This window comes from Parasteatoda tepidariorum, chromosome 5 (genome assembly GCF_982258835.1).
Source record: "Parasteatoda tepidariorum strain Cologne lab strain chromosome 5, Ptep-v5.0, whole genome shotgun sequence".
Lineage (NCBI taxonomy): Eukaryota > Metazoa > Arthropoda > Arachnida > Araneae > Theridiidae > Parasteatoda > Parasteatoda tepidariorum.
This window is the reverse complement of record NC_141759.1, coordinates 88,919,453-88,941,028: the sequence shown is the minus strand read 5'-3', so window position 1 is coordinate 88,941,028 and position 21,576 is coordinate 88,919,453. Positions and strand designations below refer to the sequence as shown.

The window sequence follows — 21,576 nt, the reverse complement described above, 5'->3', positions numbered from 1 at the left end:
ACGATAGTTTTTAATATAAAGAATATTTTATGTTTTGTAATGAATTAGGAATAGTAATATGTATTTAGCTAATCTTAGAATTGAACGGAACATAATTCATTAATATTTGTGAAGAAACTTAAGTTTTTGTATTTACATGTAGTTTAGATAAAGGAACGTTTATAATATTTTTCTCAATTAAATTTAACGTATTTCAAATACAATAAAATTTTTTCTCAAATTAGTTTAACGAGGTTTAGATACAAAACCATTTATTTCTCAATTAAGTTTAATGTAGTTTCGATAGAACAATAGGGAGATTTCGCACTTATACGTTAGCTTCTGTACCCTCTCGTAAGATTGAAGCGACTGCGCATGCTCGCGTTAATTTTAGATGCTACGTATCTTTACGCAGACAGAGCTACAAGCATGCTGTTTATAGCCGCTAAATGTTGTTTTCTGTTTAAGCCTACCTTCGAACTTAAAAAACATGGACATGGAAACTGAATTTGAAGAAGTGTATTGATGAAATTTAGAAATGAATCGCGTGATCTTACAACCATTGGTTCATTCAATAAAAATTAATTTTTATTGGTTTAAGTTTAACATTATGGTTGTCTAATTTCACTAATTCCATAAGTAACTAGATATATTTGCACTATTTCAAAATTATAATTATTTTAACCATACAATTAAGTGAAAAGAAGTTAAATAATCAATAGAAGTTCAATAATATTTTTTAAATATTATTATTAATAATAATAAGCTACATTCTTTATCGCTGAATTCATTAAAATCTATAATCTACAGAATTTTCTGACTCGCAAATCCGCAGTTACACGTAGAGCAAAGCATCTTGAATCGAATGCCACAGCTTTAAAGAAATAATCTACATCCATTGTAAATGTTTGTTTTGATTTTGTAGTCAAAGTTAGAGTAATATTCCACTACGTTAGCGTTTTTAACTTACGTATTTTTACAAAATTTCTTACTTTCGCTTACGTAAGTTCGATATTTTTTCAGGAGCTCATGTGCATTTCACCAGAACTGACGCAGGCGCACAAGAAGTGCGCATGCGCAATTACTTGAAATCTTACGTACGGAAGCGTATAGAAGCTAACGTATAAGTGTGAAATCTCCCTAATGTTCTATCAAAACATAAATATATAAATATATAAATATATAAATATATGAATATATAAATATATAAATATATAAATATAAATATATAAATATAAATACATAAAAATAAAAAATATAAAAATTATTTATTTATTATTAATTTTTCACAATTGAATTTTACGCTGTTAGGATACTAGAACATTTATTTTCCTCAATTAAATTACAGACACTAGGGTATTTTTTCTCAATTTAATCTAACAAAGTTTAAACACGAGCATTTATTTTACTCAATTAAATTTAACGTACTTTAGGTACAATATTAATTTTTCTCAATTTAATTTAACGTAGTTAAGCTATAAGAAGATAATAAATTCGCACTTAAATTTAACGTAGTTTAGGTACAAGAAATGTATTTAAAACCAGTAATGGATGCTTGACTTATTTAGTACTTTACTAATTTTGAAACAATTTTTATATTATGTTTCAAAAAGTAAGAAAGCTCGATTAGAGTAAAAATAGGTTGGAGATCAACGGAATTAATAGCCGTTTTCTATATCAAGATCACCCAAAACTAAACGAAAGATAAACCGAAAATAATAAACGTAATGAAATTAGTTCGAATTAATTTTGAATAAAGTAGAAAATATCATTTTACGAAATTGGAAAAAAAAGAACAAGTGAATTTGCTTTACCTTTGTTTGTTTTCTTTAATTTTTATTTTGTAGTTTTTATGGTGACCACATAAACTATATTAGGTTAGATCACAAAGCACCGATAATATTATCCTCACTCTTATAACACCTTTTAGATACAGTTCATTTAATTTGTTTTAAAAATAATTTACGAATCGTACAGAAAAAAAAAAAAAAAAACGCAAGAACAAAATACTATTTTATTAGTGCTTTAAAGTTTTTAAATCACCATAGTTAATGGAAGCGGAAACGAACTGGTTGAATATTTTATTTGCGTTTTTTTCTTTCTAGTTCGTCTTGCGGTTTTGATTTGAATTGTAAACGTTTCTAAGCAGACTAAATTTGGTTTTGATGTATTGGAACTTTGACTCTGTTTTGTATTCGGTGTTTCAAAATTTATCCAGACGCTGAAGTGATTTCGAACCATTTCGCTGAAAATATGTGTTTATTTAATTATGTTAAAAGTACTGAGAACTATTATGGCATAATTTTTGGAGGTATGTAGTATATTTTAATGTAAAAATTTATTTAAAAACTTATTTTTCAATAAAGGTTAAAAACCATCTAAATTGGGCTTTTATATTTCATAGTATTATAGATAGATTTTAAAAAACCAATTTTAACAAAAAATGAAATTTTAAATTTAATTTGATTTGAATTTTTCTATATACATCCATGTTTTAAATAATAGCAACTTTTTAAATTTTCATTTTTTGGAATAACGTTCAATATTATTGTAAAACTATATTTCTTCCATTAATTACCAAGCCTAAATTTTCTGTAATGGATATAATGGTGCAGATATTTAGTTTTTATGAATGGGTTCTTATAATAAATAAATGTTCAAAATGTAGTAGAATTTCACTATAACGAACTCTATCTTTAGCGAGTTGCCCTTTAACGAAATTTTTAACCTCAGCGTTAAATAACAATCGAAATATTCTTCACATAATGTAGTGGTATTTCTCTTAAAAAATTTTTTTTCCAATCTTTTTTAAAATTTTTATCATTTTCTTAATGGAAGCAACTACAGTTAAAAGTTAGACAGTTGGAATTTCCTTGTTGGAATATTTGAAGAAACTTCTCGAATAACAGGTGATATAACACTCTTCGAATTTTTAAAAATAAACAAGGTACTTTTTGCTTCACAAAGAATTAACTGCTACATACGAGATTTAAACAATGTAATGATCAATGATGTAAACCATAAAAGTAAGTGATATAGAAAATAAAGGTGTTAAAATTACGTTAACCTCAAGTGCTACTATCAGTAGAAGCAATTGAAAGAGATTTTGAAATTGAAAAATTGCACCCCATTCAATTTTTAACTTACTCTTACCAAGTGAAAATTTTTATGAAAATTTAACATTACTAATTGTAAAACAATGTAAAATTACAGAATTTTTCAAATTAAAAAGTACTTATTATTATCTAAATGGATGAAAAGTTTAAATTTTGTACAATACAATTGCAATAATTTGTGTTAAACACAGCGAAATTTTTTAAATTTAATTTTCTGCTCTGTATAGTAATATGACATGTCTGATTAAAAAAAACCCCATAATTTTGGTTAATAAAACCAAAATATACAGTATATAAACCATTCATTTGGCTATTTTTCCTGTTTTCGAAATTAGTTCTTTTCACGACACTTTTTGTTAAAAATACAAAACTGAAAAGTAAATTTAACCAAATAAATGGTTTTTATGCCGTAGTCATGATGAAATTTACCAAGATTTCTCACATATATCAAATTTTATCACATATTATAAAGCCATATTTCGTTGTTAATCTTTAGATTATTACCAAAACTCTTCGGTAAAAATTACCGATAAAAATTACGGAACTAGAAATACAGAAAATTTTATCACATTCTGGTAGATTTTACCTTACTTTTCTTCTCAGTGTACAATTAAAATTAATGATTTTATAAATTTATAATGACTTTTGAATTTATAATGAATGTTTGCATCTAAGTGCCCGCCGAATGGAAGCTAAGCTCCCAGCGCGAATGAATATCAACATCGTCAACTCTTGAAACGATTTGTACAGCCTTTTTGCTAGCTTTCTTAAATCGCGTGAATTGATGAAAACAAAACTTATTGAATATTAAATTAACAAGTATTAAGTAATAAAAATGATAACTGATAATCTTAACAAATATACTGTTTTCTGTGTTCGTAATTAAAGAAACTGATGAAAGAATAATAAATATTGTTTTTTGCAGACGATTTTTTTCTACAGCGAAGTAAAAGTAAAAATTCTTTTTCTCGCATTTGATTTGTTAAGCACAATCTTGTCAGCACAATATGCGCCATTTTTAGTGGCCCAATCAAATCCAATGGTCTAGCAACGTTATATAGCTGTTTCTTTTTTCAAAAACGAATGTTATTTAATGAAATATATTGCCAAATCTGGGATTCCAGTAAGACTAAGAAACTATAATTCTATGATATATATCTTCAAAGATAGCACGAATTAAATTTCTGTCCGACGTGTTTTCATTTTAAAAGCTTTTGTATTATTTTGAAAGCATAATTTCATAAAGAAACAAAACACAGCTGTCTGCAGTAGCGGATTATCACTTGAATGCTACACAGTAATGGTCTTTTCTTAGCTTGCAACAGAGTATAGTAAAGGTTATTGCAAAAAAGTGGATATAACCTTTAGACGATTATCACGATTTAAAAATTTGAAACATTTACATAAATAAATCATTCTAAAAATCTCTTGTCTTTTAATCTTAACCATCGTGTAACGAAAGTTTCTCTGTTAAGAAACTCCACTAGAGTAATGAATGACCATTTAGAATACAGACGGATTAAATGTGTAAATGGATGTATAAAAATGAATGTAAATCATTTAAAGAAAGTTATAATCAGAGGAAGAGTTCAAAAAGAATTTTTTTTTCCAGTTTTTAATCGTTTTTACAATTGTGGTTAGTTTCTTCAACGGAAGAAATAGGTTAGGAAGTAATGAATTTTTTTATGAAACAATTCGGTTGGAGAAAACTATTTTTCCTTTATTATTGATGAAATGATTTTGTCAGGGTTCATTCAACTCGTTTATATTTTCCGAGAGAAAAACTCTTCTTTTAAACGTGATTACCAAGGTGAAGTTCGGTTTTTCTTTTTTAGAAAGAAAAAAAAGAAGATAATTCTGCCTTTTGTTAAAGAATGCTAGCTATTTAGGTAGTTTATGAGAGTCAACTGCTTCCGGTCGTCGATTGATTGCTATTCATTTTTTTTAAAAGTGAATTCACTTTCGGAGCTGATCTAAATTACTTCAGGCATAATTTGATAGTTTCTGAAGGCAATGAAATCTTAACGGTTTGTTTTCCGCTTGCTTTAAAAGTTGTATAAGAGCAGTTTTTTTTTCTTAAAGAAATAATGGGTAAACGTTGTTTGTTGAGAATTATTTAGAATCGAAACTTCTAAATCGAATGTTGTCGAAATCGTTAATTTTTAATTATCGTTAATTTTTTTTATTAATCATAATAGTTATGTATATCATAATGTTATTATGCATATATAAAGTTAAAAATATAGAGAAAATATGGAATATATTAAAGATTAATGAAAAAAAATAAAAAAAATTATTAAATTTTTTTTTTTTAAAAAATATTAAAAAATATATTTACATATATTAAAAAATCAGAAAAAAAAATGAAAAGATATGAACTCTTTATCGGCTCACACGACAGCCCGCAAAAAGGAGTGCTTTCTAATATTGTATCAATGTAGCCAAAGCAGAATATAGCAATATAATAGTGTGAGGACCACTAAAAAAAATTGGAACAAAATAGAACACATTATGATAAAATATATCCCGCTCAAAAAACGGAAAATAAAATGTAGAGAAAAAACAGAATAAAACACAAAACGATATCTATAAAGCGAGTAGCGAATTCAGACGAACATACATTTACCGGAATCTTTCAATAATGATTTAAAAGGTTTTCGTAATGAGATTGCCAGATCACAAAATATGAAAATAGAAGCGCAAAGTGAGCTAAAAGCTTAAATGGAGGGATTTGTTTTATGGCACTTTCTTACTGCAGTACTGAAGCGCGTTTGATTTGTTAGTTTCCAAGGATTGGCCCGAAAAAGGATGTGCGCAAGGTTATACTATTATTCTGGATAATTTAAAGAAGTATATAATTAATAAGGTTGATTTTTAATTATACAATTTTGATGATTTTTGAAATTTGACATTTATTTTTTTTCTTCAGTGAACTCAGTTTCTGCATTGATTGAAATTACCTCAGGTGTAATTTGATATTTTCTGTTTCTTGTAGACTATTTTCAGTTTGCTTTAAGGGTACAATAAAAAATTTTTTTTTTTTCGTTAGCAAAATTGAGGGTAATCGTGGTTTGTTGCGAATTTATCGTAGTTTGCAATTCATTATTACCATTTGTTGATTTTAAAATTATTTCTTGATATTAGGCATTTAAAAAATTATAATTATGCATTTTATAACATTATATATATTTTTTGCCGATTGATTGCGATCTATTTATTTTGTGTATTAGCTTTCCAGGCTGATCGAAATCACTTCTGCCACAATTTGACAGTCTTTGCAGGCAATGAAATCTTAACAGTTTGTTAATAGAATGAAACCATTTTCTGTTACTTTTAAAAGTAGTACAAAAATTACTACTTATTTTTATTTTCTCTTTTCTTTTCTTTGTATTTATTCACCTAAGAAAAATTGTGGGTTATTGATATTTGTTTAGAATTTTAAAGAACTGTAGTTTACAATTCGTTACTACTTCTAAAATTATTATTTATCATAAATACATTTTAAATAGTAGTAGGGCATTTGATAAAAAAATTTTTTTTCGCCAATTGATTGCTATTTAAATTTTCTTAAATCCACATCAGGCGTAATTAGATAAACTTTTCAGGCGAAGGAATATTAACAGCATTGAATTTTTTTCGCTTGCTTTAAAAGTAGTTTTTCCCTTTAGTTTTTCGCCAAAGAAAAATCATGGGTAATCACTATTTGTAGAAAATTCTATAGAACCATAGTTTAAAATTAGTTCTACTCGTTGATTCAAATTTTTTTTTTATCAGTGATGCATTTTGAAAAGTGTTGGTTAAGCATTTGGTAACAATAAATATTTTTCTCCGATTGGCTGCTATTCATTTAAGTAAATTACCTTTTCAGGCTGATTGAAATCACGTCAGGCAAATTTTATAGTCTTTTTCAGCCAATGGAATATTAACAGCTTGTTGTTTCTAGAATTAAATTATTTTTCGCTTGCTTTAAAAGTAGTTTTTCACTTTGCTTTTCGCCTAAGAAAATCGTGGGTAATCACTATTTGTTGAAAATTCTAAAGAACCGTAGTTTAAAATTCGTTCTATTCTTTGATTTAAAAATTATGTATATTTTTTTTAAATAAGTGATGCATTTTAAAAAGTGATAATTAAGTATAGGGCATTTGACAATAGTAAATAATTTACACCGATTGACTGCTATTCATCTAAGTAAATTACTTTGTCAGGCTGATTGAAATAATTTCGGACATAATTTGATAGTCTTTTTCAGACAATGCAATATTAACAGTTTGCTGTGTAAAAAAATAATCTATTTTAATCTTGCTTTATAAATAGTATAGAAAAACTACTTTTTGTTTTTCTTAGAGTTTTTTCGTTGTAAGAAAGTAGTGGGTACTTGTTGTATCAAAATTCTAACAAATCGTAGTTTTTAAGTAGTCACTAATCGTTTATTCAAAAATATGAATGGGTCCTAAAGAACGGTAGTTAAGAGGGCGTCCATACCACTAGAGAAAATTTTCATCACAAATTCTCCCCCCGCCCATAACTAATTTAAAAGAAAAAGTGATTTCAAGCAAACCTAGAGTAAGCCATTAAGTTCCACTTGCTGAAAAAAAATAATTCAAAATACAAATAAATTATTAGAAAAGAACTTCTCCATTTAGTAACCTTAAGTTATAGTCTCATAATTTATTTTCATTTGGATATTTTAAGACTTTCTTTTTAGTATTTGAAACTTCATGGCTTATTCTAGATTTGTCTGAACTCAATTTTTTCTATACTTTAAATTAGGTGAAAGAGAATTTGCGACGAAACGTTTCTCCCGTGTTATGGTGTCCTCTTAAGTAGTTCGTTATTATTCATTGTTCATAAAATTGCTTCTTGACCTTTTGAGAAACGTTTTTCCTAGTGGCAGTGAAATAAAAAAAAAATTTGATTGTTTTAGCAAATTTTTAACATGTAAAAAAACTTCCTGAATGCACGTTTTTACAAGATATATACTTTTATATACTATATATACTTTGATAGGTTGGCCTCTTTGTTGCTTAGGATTTAAAAACACGAATTGTTTTGTTGTTGTTAAAAATAGCAATTTTTGCATAAATCTAATTAAATTTATTTATTCAAATTTAAAAAAATGTTGTAATATATTTTATGGAATATTAGAATATATTTTATGACGATAGAATATATTTTTATTAGAATATATTTTATGACGATACTAGAACCGAAAAGTTTGTTATTGATGAAAAATGTGTGGGTAAAACAATGACAAAACGTATCAATTTGTCTTTGTGTAACATCTGAGAGATTGAGTAGGACGTCACTTGTTTGTTTATATTATTTGAACTGATTACCGATCTGTTACAATTTATGCAGCTACCCATCATAATTAAATGGGGAAACTGGGATAAAAATTCTTAGATTAAAAATGCTGTTTTAATTTTAAAATTTCTAATTTTTCGTTGGAACATTAGTTTCTTTAGAGTGAAACATAAAACTACAAATGTCGTTGTTTCTGATATTTTTTAAAATTTCAAGAATAATCCTTAAAGTTAACATTTTTTATATAGCCATGTCTTGAAAAATCGTAAGTTTGAGCTTAAAAAACCATCTGAATATGTGTCAATTTCTATCACTGACTTTCCTAATATTCCAGATACTATTGAAGGGATAGGAGAAAAATTTATGAGCCCCACTGCACATAACGATGAAGCGGGGGTGCCATCCCCTCTGCAGAGGATCAAAATTGTGATGGCATGTCTTCGGATCATCCTCAGGGGTGTTTCCCAGACCGCCGCCAATAGCTCATCGTGCAGCTCTAGTGCGACGTAAATTAACTACAACTACAGCACATAACGGTGACATTAGTACAGTTTACCAAAGAGAAAAGAAAAGTTCTACCCTGAATAACTTTTGATTTAATGATCGAATCTTTACTTTCTAGGACTCAATCTTAATGGCTCCAAGGGGTGACCTCAAATATGCTAATTAATATAATTAAGACTATATTTTAAGTTACAAAATCAGACACAAAAACGTACTTTCCCTGAATAAACATACCTTTTTCCCAACGGATTCAGATTTTTGACCCCCAAAGCGTAGGAGGTAGCCTCAATCTAGGAAATATGGTCCCAATAATTTGGTTTGGAGAGCGCTCCAAAGTTTGGATCCCTTAATGTTAATTTTACGTTTTGCGTATTTCGCTATATATCAAGAACTTTTAATGGGAATAGAAAAATTTTTGCATATAAATATAAAATTCATTTATCCAAAGATAATTACTTGAAAAAAAAATAACTCTTAAGAAACATTTCTTATTTTTTTATCATTTTATTTAAAGGTCGAAAAATTTTTGGATTTGTAAGGTCTACAATTTTTTGGATCATTTCGAAGAATATAATATTTTGTATTTGCAGGGCAAAATACAAAATTTGAGCAAAGTCGGTTGAATAGTTCCTGAGAAATTGAATTTCAAAAAAGTGAGACATTTTCAATTAATTTTTTCGGGAACTATTCGACCGATTGTGCTTAAATTTTGTATTTTGTTGCATAAAATTACATAATTTAAAATAATGCAAAAATTTGCATACCTTATTAATTTTTTCGACCATTATTAAATAAAATAATAAAAAATAGTAATTATTTACTGAAAAATATTTTTTGCATGGAATTTTCTTTGGACAAATAAATTTTAGAATTGTGTGCTAATTTTTTCATTTCGCTCAAAAAGTTCTCGAGATATAGCGAAACACGCAAAAAATAAAATTGACATTATCCAAACTCTCCTGACCAAACTATTGGGACCATATTTCCCAAATTGCGGCTACCCCCTATATCTTGGGGGTCAGAAATCCGAATCCGTCGAAAAAATCGTATGTTTATTTAGAGAAAGTACGTTTTTGTGTTTGATTTCGAAATTTAAAATATAGCCTACCCTCGTATTAATTAGCATGTTTGAGGTCTCCCCCCTTGAACCATTAAGATTGACTCCTAGAACGTGGAGATCCGATCATTAGATCAAAAGTTATTCATTATGGTCCATTTTCTTTTCTTTTTTTTTCTTCCATGCTGCACATCATATTGTTCCATAGGATTGTTACCGATTATGTACTAGGTACCGAGTAGTTCCAGAATTACAACTAGTTAACAGTACAGTGCACAGGAGCATTGTACTGCTGATATGAAAATCCTGGTGTTTATCATTAAAAACACTGTTCAATTTTTATTTTATACATATAACTAGTGGAATACCCATTCTTTGTACGGCATAAAAAATAATAAATATTCAATAAATCGGTATTAATCAACATTACGAAATCGTACAAGCTAATACTGACATAATTTTAAAAAATTCCTATTTTTTTAAATTTTTTTATTATGATTTATTGCCCTTTTAGGTGGCTTTACCAGGGTGCGTAGCGTTTTTAAAAAGTGCTTAAAGGTGCTTATTTTTGATTTACATTTTTTAAAAGCCTTTAAAGGTGATTTTTTAATTCGGGATTTGTTAAAAGTGCTTAATTTTCTATCTTTTAAGAAGAGATTATTTCTGTGTCGTGCCGATTGTCGTTCCAAATTACAAAAAATGCATATTTTTTAAAATTTTCTCTGCAAAATTGATCAGATACAAGTTACCGTAAACCGGGGCGAGTCTACCCATTTTTTCAGTTTGTCAACTTTCAAGTGGTCAAACTTTTGTAAATATTAAAGAAAAAAGGCTTTTAATAGGTGTTTCGGAATTGCTATTTATCCCTCTTTAAAGCTGTGAAATCGATTTTAGAAAATATTAACAGTTACGCTGTTACTGTATATTTTTATAGAACTGATGACAAATCTCTCGTATGGGGCGAGTCTACCCATTCTACTAAAATGAATGTTAACAATGTAAATAATCAAATTTTACTATTCAATTGTTATTTTAGTTACTATATAGGATATTTATGAAGTAAAATTCATAACTTTATTATATATTCCATTTTTTTATTCATAAAATAACACAAATTGAGTATTTGATCGATTATCACATTTTGATCACAGTTTTGTTTTTATAATCATTAACATTATAAAATAACATTTTTTTCTGATTATTGTTGATAAAAATAAATTAAAATTAATATAAATTTACAATTAAATAATTAATAAATAATAATAATTAAAGATTATTAATAAAATCGAAATTCAGGTGGCATTTTTTTGTAACATTTAAATCCATTTGTTTTGCGAATATAATTTCGAACCATCTGTAATAATAAATAATAATTTTTTAACTTGCATTAAATAAAAAAAGTTAATTTTGTAATATAAAAATTGAAAAAATAGGTAAAATAAACATATTTTATATTTACATTTATATAACCTATAAATTTTCTTATTAATGATAAATTTATCAATGCAGAATCAAAATAATGTACTCAAATTCATTTAAAATGATTTAATTTTAATATAAACAAAGTTCTAAATTATATTATTATGCTTTATTAAAACTAAATACCAATGGATAGACTCGCCCCTCGAATTCTGGCTTTTTGTTTACAACAGCAAAACTTACATTATTTTTTTTTTTTTTTTTCATATAAAATTAATGTAATCTTAGTCTTAGATAAGTTTATCACTTAACCAAAGTGAAAATAATTATAATAATAATATACTTACGGAGCACCAACTAAAAGTTTGCTGATTTTCAATACAAATCTCTCAAAAAACGTTTGAACAGTTTGGTTAAAAATGCACCAAATAAATAAAAACGGATCAAACTACTACAGCGCCATCTTCCTTAGAGTCTGAACTAAGTCCTCCGTCGGTAAAAATTTTTTTATTTGCAATTTAAAATAGTGAAAATTAAATAAAACTAAAATGGGTAGACTCGCCCCTGGATGGGTAGACTCGCCCCGGTTTACGGTATTTTATCATGATTATGTGAAGTTTATGAAAATGGTTTTGAATTTTATTGATTTTATGTTCATAAATTAAGAACCTTAAACAAGATTAAAAAGAATAATTTTTCTAACTGCACAGATCCTAATTCTGTTTTTTTTTTTTGTATTTTTTTTTGTTTTTTTCTTTTTGGAACGTGAAAATATTTTTGAGTGCTTAAAATGTGCTTTTTTTTGTCGAAAAATCTGGTTACGTACCCTGTTTACGCTATTAGGAGCATAGTTTATCTCTTAAAAATTAAGATTCAGAATAATTTAGCATGGTAATATTGCTCGCGGCCAATATAGTCAAAATTTACTATCATCCTGCATCCCCTTTCAGGGGGGGGGGGGGTGCGTAAAAGCTATTACCAAAGTATTGATATTAAAACTACACGGTATTGGTGAAGATTTATTGGTGGTTCAATATTGCTTTTCCTTTTTAAAGATTTTTAAAAAAATTAAAAAGTCTTCGCGGGTTACAGTAGCATAATACACTGTTTCACACAATATTAAAACTGGCAATGGATCATTATGTAGGAAAAAATCCGCTTTCTCCATATATGAGGGGAAGTGATGGTATGCAACCTTGACTCTCAATGCGAAATTTTGACCTTGCCATGCAGGTCGACTCACACTCGATTCCGGAACTTGGAATAATCTAAAATAGTTGATAAAAAAAAAATTATTTTCCTCCAAGAAAGGGACTAAGAGCATTCAATTGACCCACATATTGAATATTTATTTCATGCATTGATATTGCAACTTCTCTTGAGTAGCTCACGTGACCTCGAAACTTTCGCATTTGACTTTAATATTCCAATGGGAAGTGTTACTTGTGATATTTTTATGCAAAAATTTTAAGATTTTGTATCAGTGGCGGACGTTGGTAGATGTCTACTAAGGTTTGTGATTTTTTTTTTTAAAAAAAATATCAGAAATGCGTGAATGCATTTAATTTTCACTTTAGTCTTTACCTTAATTTAGCATTCGGAAAAGTCCAAAAAAAAAAAAAATTTGCAAGATTTTCAAAATGTCAATTCAAAAGTACTGTAATTCATTACTAACTATGTACTAATGCAATTTTGCTAACTGAAACTTTTATCAACACAAAAATACATTAGCAAATAAATTTTAAAATCACAAAAAACGATAAGAGATTTAAACGATTTCATATTAAAATGCTATGTTAATTTTTGAATAGATAATGTTCCGTTATGTAATAATTTGATTTAATTTAATCCGATTAAAATCAATAAACTCTGATCTCTAGGGTTAAAAAGGGAAAACAATCGAAAAAAAAGCAAATTTCATCTGAAAAAAAAAAAAAAACGCATTGGCAATATATATTTTTTGTAAAAATCTAAATCCAAATTTTAAACGCATTTTAATATAGATTTAAATAATTCGTCTGCGAGGGAATATTTATTATTTAGAACAAAGTATTTTTTAATTTTTGTTAAGGAATTTTACATTTTATTGATCTAAATATTCATTAATATATTCGTTTGAAATTCATGATTTGTTCTTTTTATAATATGTTGCTTGTGCCAAACATTTACATGATAAAAATTTTATTTCATTAAAAATAATTAAAATTGATTTAAAGATATATGCCCTTGGTGGTCAAATGGATGACCCTTAAGCTTTATGCCTAGAGCCGTTGCTCCCACCCTTCTCTTTTTTTTTTTTTTTTTTTTTTTTTTTTTTTGTGAGAACCTTTTTTTTTTTTTTTTTTTTTTTTTTTTTGAAAATCATTACTTGCTGAAGTTTTTGTAGAAAATTGAAGTTTTTGTTGAATGTATTCTATTACATTATCAACAATATAAATATTATAAAAGGCTTAATTTGATCTCTCTTACGAAAAAATGATACGAAATAATAAACCACAAAAATAATTCTTAAAAGGGGGCAAAACATTTCCGTTCACGTATTTGTTTTTCCTTTAAAAAAAAATCAAATCAAACGTTTTTCTAACACATTACTTTTAAAAGTAAGAAATATTCTTGTGGTTTGTATTACTTCTCATTAAACACTTTAACTAACAGTACACTCAATAAAGTAATATAGTTAAAGAATTTTCCTTAAAATGTTCTAAAGAAAAATAAATTTTTATTTGGTGCAACTTTGAAATCTTTTACAAATTTGCAACAAATAAGAACTTAGAACTATTTAATATATAAAGTCATCACAGTGTAGTTATGTGAATTATTAGCTATTTATGTGAATTCAAAATATTAGCAGCTTAAAATCTAGCTTCTTTCCGTAAAAATAAAAGCATGTCTAAGTCATATTTAGATAAATAGAAAGGTTTTTAGAATTTCTGTTTTAGCTTTCGTCTTCCACTTGAAAAACTGAAAGCGACTACGAGGACGCATTTAATTCTCGTCCAATCTGACTGATATTTTCTGCTAATTATTAATTTACGTGTTAATTTATGAACTTCATTCGTTACTGCATGCAATTTATATCGATATTTACGTGGCTGTTGAACTAGTTAAATGTTGCGAAGTCAATATATGGTGTTCTTGCCTTCTTCCTATGTAGAGTATTTGCTTGGTATGCATAACATGACCCTATATGACATAATGACATTTTCTTGGTTCTCAACCCATGGCCCACACCGCAAATACATATATTATCATTAAGGACGACTTAGCATATAGCTCCATCCATTACCTGTGTCATGCTAATCTGAAATCGATGCGAAGTTAAGAAAAAGGTAAACGAGATGCAAGTAGTTTTAAGTTGCAAGTCACATTGTTTATATTATAATTCCGATGAACAAAAGATGCCGTAAGGATCACTTTTTGTCTCACTGTTTTTCCCACTTTTTTTAAAAATTTTTTTAAAGCAATATACAAACTTGTGTTTTAACTCCGTTTGATTTTGTTACCTGTAATGCCCTCCAACATAAATTTTTGTTTGGAAGGCAGCGCAGAATAGCCCCAACTAATTTCTGTATTATACAAATCTTATATAGTTCCAAAGTTAAGAAAAATAATCAAATTAGTTGTAAATTGTAACTCAACATTTAACCTGTTATTAAGTTTAAGTTATGAAATTTCTGCAATAATTTTTAAACAACCCATCGAGTTGAGTCATAAAAATTGGGCCTTTAATTTCACTTGAAAAAAAATGTTTTGTGATCTAAAATAATAAACATATTATAAGCATAAATGAACGAATTACCGGTTCAATATTAACCTTTTGGGTTTGTAATTTATTCAACTAGTATCTCATGGATAGATAGTTAACTAGGGCAAGCAACTTTTTTGTTAGTAAGCGCTATTTTATTTTTTTCCCAACTATCAACAGCCTTCTTAACGACCTTGTCTTTTCTTTAACCATAACTGATAGATTTCAAAAGGTAAGAGACATTTTGCGCGAAATTTTAGTCTATGTTTACAGTCCTTGGTTGCGAGCTTTGTTCGTGTTAAAGCTGGTGGAACCTTATATAAAGATCAGCAACTTAGTCGAGCAAAACTAAGTTTTCGTTCCAGAAAAAGGAGTTTTCTTTTTTTCTTTCTTTTCTATTCTTAGTAATTTTAGAAAATGAAATTTTGAAAGTGACATTGCTTACTGGGAGTTGATTTTCATCTGGACTGAGATTAAAAAATTATATCGTTTTTGAAAACTTGTTTCTTCGTCTGACAGAAAAAAAAAGAAAAGAAAAAAACGAAGGATTAAAGGGAGGAAAAGCTGGAAATGATTTTAGTGTTATAAATCTGCAACAAATTCTACAAAGAAATTTGATACACGAAAACAAAATCAAGTTGTTTTTATACAATTTTCACGACATGTTTCAGAACTTTTTTAAAATTGGTAACTATTCTGTTAGGTTGTGACCATCTCTAGTAAACAGCATTTCAATATGGTTTGCATAGCGGAGTTTTTTTTTTTCAAGAACCATACTAACATTTCAAAATAAAAGCTCGATGTTTCCTTATGTACTACAATAAATGACATTTTTAAAGGAAATAACTCTGTCACCATTTGCAAGCTGATTAAATACTGAAAGCAGCACCTGAAATTCATCTTTTTTTTTTTTTTGGAATTTAAACACAAGGTCGAGCAAAGAGAAAGGACATTTTCAAAATGTGCTTTACTGATTTTATAGTAATGGAGGACAGCATAATTTTTTTAAAATTGAAATTGATTTAACTAATAGAAATCGCTACAAAATCTCTGTATTTGTTGGATCTGCAATGCAATGCAAAAATTCTAATATATATCTGCAGAGCACGTGATTAAATATTTAAATATGCTAATGTTTTCCTGCAAGGGAGAATAAATCTGCAGCGTATTAATTCTTCTACCTGAAATTCTATAACGTTGCAACTAAGATTTGGGAATTTCTGAAATTAATCTTTTTGTTTTCGAATTTTACACAAAGTCATAGATGGAGAAAGAACATTTTTAAAATGTAGGTACTTACTGGTTTTAAAGTAATGGAAGACAGCGTAATTTTATTTTTACTGAAACTAAGAATTAACTAATAGTCAAAACCTTTATATTAATCGGCAGTACCATGGAAAAATTCTAACGGAGCTTGTGATTGGATATTTGAAATCACTAATTTTTCTCTGCAAGTCAAAAATAAATCTGTGGCGCATTAATTCTGCTATCGGAAATTTAAATGGCAACTTGAGTCTAAATTCTTTCATAGTGCATCGAGTAATTCAGCTATAGAGCATGCTGTTCGTAATATAGTTCGAATATCGAACTGTTTGCCTTTACTACACAAGCGAATTGATACAGCTCGATTTGAAGTACGCAACTTTCGATGAAAAGAATGATCTCGAGTTTTTTACAATCACAGTTCAGCGTCTAACCATCATGGCTCGTAACTTTGCAACCATCGAAAACATTAAATAATGTATCATAATCTCATAATATCTGTAAAACATTAAATAATGTATCATAACAAAAATAATTAACTGGAAATTCGAGAATATTGTTTTCCTACAGTGAGTTAACATGCTTTAATGATTTCTTAGAATGGGTTGACGTTTAGAGGATAGAGCATTCGCCTCCTAATGAAAGTGAACCGGGTTCGAATCCCAGCGATAGCCGGTCAATTCAAATTCCGCACCCGGCTCATACCGACAACAGTGCTGACGTAAAATATCCTTAGTGGTAGAGGGATCATGGATTAGTCCCCTTACCGTCTGGCTTACCGTGGGAAGTTTTCCTGGTTTCCTCTCCATGTAACGCAGATGCGGGTTAGTTCCATCAAAAATTCCTCCATGAAGGCAAATTTCTCCCAAAACTTGATCCAGGAGCTCCCTTGTCTTCTGAATTGGGTTCGAAATTACAAGGCTAGGAGTTAAACATTAGTAGCTGTAAACCCAAAATTGGGTTGGCTGTTCAACGACGGTTATAAAATAAAATTTTAACTACATTAACATTTATTGTACTAAGCATATTACATTTCGAAAATTAACAGTAATTACTATAGATAATGATTGTAATAACTATAGATATTAATAGTAATAACTATAGATTTTCGAATATTACTCTACAATTTTTTCTCGCTTATGTATTTTGCCATCTGAATGAGATTGTAAAGCCTAAAGGAAAATAAAGCGCCAGAAAAGTAAATTCTATAAAAAATTACAATTTTGATATGAAACAGTGGTCGCCAAACTTATGAAGTTTCAGTGCTGCCTTACCGTTTTCAAATCCTACTGTGAAATGACAACCAAACAAACTACTAAATTCAACTACTAAATTAAACTACTAAACTACTAAACTACAAACTACTAAATTAAATAAAACAAGTTAACACAACACACAGTGACACAAGTTAAAAATATAGAGAAAACATTGAAAATAATAAAGATTAACGAAAAAGAGAAGAAAAAAAATTATTAAAATGAAATATTTTTAAAAATATTTTAAAAAAATTTATAATTAAAAAAAAAACTATTAAATAGCTGGAAAACAAAATAATGAAAAGATATAATCTCTTGATCAGCTCACACGATCATATCCGCAAAAAGAAGTGCTTTCTAATATTGTATCAATATAGCCCAAACAAAATATATCAATACAATAGTGTGAGGACAACGCCTCCTGTAACTAAAAGCCTCCACACGGTTTTTTATAGGTAGTCCGATCAGACCATTATGAAGGTAAACCAGTCTACGAAGGAGCCGTTTAATAGAAAATCTATTAAAAATAAGAAAGTGGTAGCAAATATATGTCTAAAAACTTGTTTAATTTATGAATATGATTGGTTTGTCTTATTCACTCGTCAACCACTACCGATTCAATTCTCAAATATATATGATACAATTATTTCAATTACTTTTAAAATAAAATGTGGATTCATGCGCACAACTGGTTCGCTTTTTAGATGATCTGCGCAGACTACTTATATATATATATATGTGGAGTATGGAGCTGTTGTTACAGTATTATAGTGTAATAGCTTCGAACATTACGTCATTCACCATCTTGTAATATTAAAAGAAGTAGCATCATCCTCTTGACATTGAGAGGCGCCAGCCAGACCAGAAGGGGAAGTCCCGAAGGGAAACTCCCGAATTTATAATTAACTCTTACTTTATACCATAGAACACTCTAATTCTTAGTCACATGCATTCCGGAGACCACTGCGAGAAGGCAGCTCTCACCAAACATGTCACTGTTATATCGTTCCATCCTTTTATTTCTATTAAATTGTTATGTTTATTAAATTATCGTCATCATTTACTCCTATGCTGCACTATCCTACTCCTATGCCCCCCCACACATACACACACACACACACACGCACACACACACACACACACACACACACACACACACACACACACACACACACACACACACACACACACACACACACACACACACACACACACACACACACACACACACACATATATATATATATATATATATATATATATATATATATATATATATATATATATATATATATATATATATATATATAATAGCAGGGTTACATCCCTGTTATCATTGTTGTATTCAGCTTGAATAATTCAGTCATAAGCCATAATACGTTCTCAAACGGTTTATTTAAAGGTTGGCTGGTGGTTATGACAGTTCACATCCCCACGTACGAACTCTGTCTTATGAGATATTACCAAAATTAATATGAACAATTTTACCTAAGGACTTATTGGAATCTTTAATCGATTGTGACATATCAGAAATGTGTTTAATTAAACATGTGTGTATGACACTCATAATGAAACTAATTCCAACGTATCCTGTTTACGATTGCTTCTTATCGCACATATCACAACTTGCCAAAAGGAGCCAAACGAAAGGATTTCAGCTGACATTAACGATATCTCAGGTTTTTCGTTTATGCGCGTATCGTGACACTTGATTAACACCTTCAACACAAAGCCCAGCAGACTTTTGGATTACGACACTGCTTAATATCATCGCTTTTGTCCGATAAAATTTTCCGATAAGATATTCAACCCTTGGAGGCACGACAGAACATATTTCTTGGTTTCTTTATTACTTTTTATTTCAAACAAGGGATTCTCCTGCTCCTAAAATCATTCAATCGTGCCAAATAATCATGTTTGGCGATCAACGATTTTCGAAAGGACTTTACACGCGTTGAAATCGTGACCAGTCAAGTTGAGTTGTCATCCTCCTGAATTCTTGTTGTTAGTGAATAAATTTTTTTTACTTGACACATCGGTGAGTTTATCGTTTTGCTTTATTTGAAAATTAGGAAAATTTTCTAGTCCTTTATGTCTTTTATTTAAATATTTAATTTTAATATAAAGGTTGATTTAAATTTAAGAAAAAAATACTGCATGTTTTTTTTTATCTTGTAAGACAAATGGTGTAAGAAAAGTACTTTTGACAGATTTTCCGAAAAATTGATGAAATTCAATGCAAGCAAAGGATGAAATTCAAAAAAACAAAAGTCTTTAAAGTGTTAAAAAATTCCTCGGAAAAATTTATATATAGAAATTTTTAAACTGATTGAAAATTGGAATTTTGCAACTCCAGAAGAAGTCAAATGATTATGCCTAACCATGAGATTTAAATTAGATTTAACTGGATAGCTGTAAGCGACGCCTCGCTGAAGTGTTAAACGAAATTGGCTTCTGAATTGACAAATGCCTCGATTTTCTATCACTTGCGGGTATATCCAATTTAAAACGCTTTAAGTTCAAAAAAGTAATTACTCAAGATAGCGAAAAAATTTTTTTATCTACTCTTCATTTGTATTCTTATTTAACATTTTGAAATGTAGATTCATTTCGTTTGGCATTTAAACACCTAATTATTGCTTGTATATTTATTTTTATTTCAAATTCATCAAATATGTTTACCTTCTTAACTTTTTTAATTTTTTGTTTTATTATTGGCATATTTAGTATTAATCAGTTTACTCCGTGTTGTATGTACATTAAGCCATTTTTTTTTTCTTTTTAACAAACGTTTTAACTTTTTCGCCAACGGGAGAAAAAAAAACAGTTTGTGTGCCTTATATTTAAAGCAAAGCATTAACTTTAAACTATATTTTCTGGAATGCGGATAAGAATTGACCTAAATACGAACAAATAGTTTAAATATGTAATTTTTTATTAGTTTTTAAAATATAACATTGTAGAGAAAAATCATTAAAATTTAAGAATTATACTAAATGTTATGCATATTTTACGAGCTATTCATATGTCATTCATATTTATGCATATATAATGAGTATAACCAATGAAGCATCCATGTAAGTTTTCTAATATTTAAAAAAAAAATCAAGCTTTTTTCATTTTTGCAAAATCCTTAATTTAGTTTTTTCATATTGACATTTTGTGCCGTTTTGATTATCAAAAGTTTCATAATTCATCACCAAAGATAGTCAAAATGCAACCTAACAGTTATGGACAGCTGTTAAAATTTTATGATACTTTAATAATTAACATATATTAGCTAAAAAACAGTATTTAATATGACGAATTGATCTTTTTTATGTATCACTAATTTTTACTCATTTTGTTACTATTACAATTGTGTTCTTATGTAAAATGCTCTGCACATTTTATTTAAAAACATTTCTCTCGATTTTTTCGTACTTATAGTTTTTTTCTGTTTTAAGTCTTCAAATAATTACAATTATGTTCATTTATCGGCACATTTTGTTTAAAATATTTTTTTTTCGATTTTATTTTTTACCTATAGCTTTTTTCATTTTTAGTCTTCAAATAATTTTAATTTTGTTAATTTCTTGGTACATTTTGTTCGATAAATTTTTTTGTTTTTTGGTACTTTTAGCTTTTTTCGTTTTTAGTCTTCAAATAATTTTAATTTTATTAATTTCTTGGTACATTTTGTTCGATAAATTGTTTTGTTTTTTGGTACTTTTAGCTTTTTTTGTTTTTAGTCTTCAAATAATTTTAATTTTGTTAATTTCTTGGTACATTTTGTTCGATAAATTTTTTTGTTTTTTGGAACTTTTAGCTTTTTTCATTTTTAGTTTTCAAATAATTTAAATTATGTTGATTTTTTGGAGTCTTTTGTTTAAAAATATTTTTTTAATGATTTTTTTTGGTACTTTTAGTTGTTTTTATTTTTAGTCTTCAAAT

General features: G+C 28.1%; 1 protein-coding gene across 4 annotated transcripts in view; it reads left to right on the top strand.

Annotated features, from left to right (window-relative positions):
- LOC107441423 (rho GTPase-activating protein 18) overlaps nt 1–21,576 on the top strand; it is a 276,037-nt gene that overhangs the window by 38,705 nt on the left and 215,756 nt on the right. The window contains exon 1 of one of the 4 annotated variants that reach the window (XM_043043812.3): nt 19,380–19,681. The exons of the other annotated variants lie outside the window; for them this stretch is intronic. The gene's annotated coding sequence lies outside the window, so the exon portion shown is untranslated. Of the gene's footprint in view, nt 1–19,379; nt 19,682–21,576 lie in introns of those variants that run through there. 4 annotated transcript variants of the gene reach the window in all.